The 2,222-nt window shown below is 29.7% G+C and overlaps 1 protein-coding gene across 1 annotated transcript in view; it reads left to right on the plus strand.

The window, feature by feature from the left end:
- Kua (Plasmanylethanolamine desaturase Kua) overlaps positions 1–1,544 on the plus strand; it is a 24,793-nt gene extending 23,249 nt beyond the window's left edge. Inside the window, exon 5 of the mRNA XM_070124249.1 lies at positions 1–1,544. This exon is cut by the window's left edge and continues 687 nt beyond it. The gene's annotated coding sequence lies outside the window, so the exon portion shown is untranslated.
- Positions 1,545–2,222: the final 678 nt, after the last annotated feature.

A 2,222-nucleotide genomic window follows, 5' to 3' on the forward strand; every position in this document is an offset into this window, starting at 1 on the left:
TACTTTAGGCACCGTCAGAATGTAGAATATATTAAGATAAGGGTTTTTTACTTTTTGTAGGTGTGAAAGGATTTTGCAGTTTAACAGAAAAAATACTAAGAAAACGTGCTAGATGTGTCTCACTGTTCAAGCAAGGCTCACTTGAAGAAAAAGGTGGTTGATTAGAAAAAATTGCTGAAATAAAAACACAGACACGAGAAACAGAAAGAGAACAAAGCACGTTATCATCTATGATGTCCATACATAGTATATAATTGTGATAGTCCGCGAATCAAGTCTCGAGTGAAATTGTAGAAGGAGTTCTTAGGATATTTTCTTTTTCTTTTTCTTTTTTTTGTAATTGCTATTCTTATTATTGTTGTCTTAGCTTTTTGATATCTCTGTGTATACTATGATTTGCTTTTCTTCATTGGAATCTAGCAAACAGTGGAAGTAGAATAAGAAAAGAAAGAGTACGTGTCTGTTGTATGTTGAAACAGATGGCAAGTCTTATTAATATTTTTTTAGAAATCTGTTCATATTTTTATTTGAATAATGCATCTCTCAAAATGAACTGTGCAGAATGTTTGCTGATAATTCGCCTTGAATTAACATCACTAATCCAGACATTTGGAAGCATAGATCTTTAGTTATTAACAAAATAACAGTTTTGAGTTTATATATACAGTATATATATATGAAATTTTGCTTTATTGTTTATAGGGATTCGTACATGTGGACCATTGCTTTAACAAGATTAATTCATACACAAAATAAAATAGTAACATTTTTTTCTCAGGATGACCTAATGTTACCAAATTATTTTTCAATGCCTCTTATTTTCTTATTTCATAGATGGCAGTGCAAGCTGTTAGAGTTAAGTTTCGTATGGAAATTATAGTCACAACAGGTGGTAGTCTACAATATTTTGTGAGGTGCATTCCCCTGCCTCACTGTGCATCTAGGTATAGAGATATCTCATATATAAACATCACAAAATGGTGATTTTGGTAATGGTTAACCTAAGCACACTAAACATTCAGATTTTTTTTTTTTTCTTCTTTTTCTTTTTCTTTTCTTTTTTGCAGTTACAAGCAATTAAAATCAAAGAGCTGTTCTGAAATTATACTGTTAACCAAGATGTGGTTATGGAAGGCAGCAGTAAAACTTAAATAGAAGTGTTTCTTTTGTATAATGAAACCCAGTGATTGTCATTATTTGTAAAGATTTTTTTTAAATGTTGATATTGAATACACTCCATTCATCATTGGAAGCATGTTAAATGCAGCTGGTGAGATGTTAGAATATTGTTATATATAGTATATGTTTTTTCTATGGGTGTATCACTCTTTTTGTATTTTAAAATAGATGCTTATTTAAACCCGTGTACAAAAATGTATACTCTAGGAAACCCATATGCATAATTATGTATTTTGCTGTATACATAGTATGCAACTGTGTTTACTAATGAGCTAATACATAAATAACCACACAAAAAAATCAAAGAAATTTAAAAATGACTATGTATTCATCCAGTCTTACAGAATTGATCAATTATATCTTTATATACAGGGTTTTTATTTTACCTTTTTTCCATAGATTGGTTACATGTCCTTAGTTTTCAGTTATATAGGCTGTGCAGCTATGAATTGGCACTTTTTTACTTTTACTTCTATTTTTTTGGGACTATAGTTATATTACTAAGAGTTATTATTTTTGCTGTATATTAGGTTCTGAAATTCAGTTTCCCTTTGGTAGATTTTGATTCTCATTCAGGACTGAATAGGATATTTAATCATTAGACTTATTAACATGTTATTATGATTCGGGAATTCTGTGGGTTTTAAAAGTTTTAAGGCAAACATGGATTTAAGTGATTTAAGAATGATGGATATGATAAGGAAACAAATTTTGATGAATTATGATATCCATTGGAAGTGATATAGGTGATGTGTGTCAAATTTTCTCCATGACCATCGACCTACATAGGTTGAAGGTCATGCCTTGGAATAAGTCAGCAGCAAATGTGATTCTAAAATTTCACACAGCTGATTTACATGTTTTCGCAATGTGTCAAATTGAGTGTGACAACTGTCAGTAGTTTCTTTAAAAAAAAGGATCATATGTAATTTTTTTCAGTTTAAGAATATATGATAAATAGGTATATTTTTTATAAAGTAGAATTATTGTAACATGACTAGTATTTGTTACCACTCAACATCATGTTAGATGGAAAAAAAGTT

This window comes from Penaeus vannamei, chromosome 8 (genome assembly GCF_042767895.1).
Source record: "Penaeus vannamei isolate JL-2024 chromosome 8, ASM4276789v1, whole genome shotgun sequence".
Lineage (NCBI taxonomy): Eukaryota > Metazoa > Arthropoda > Malacostraca > Decapoda > Penaeidae > Penaeus > Penaeus vannamei.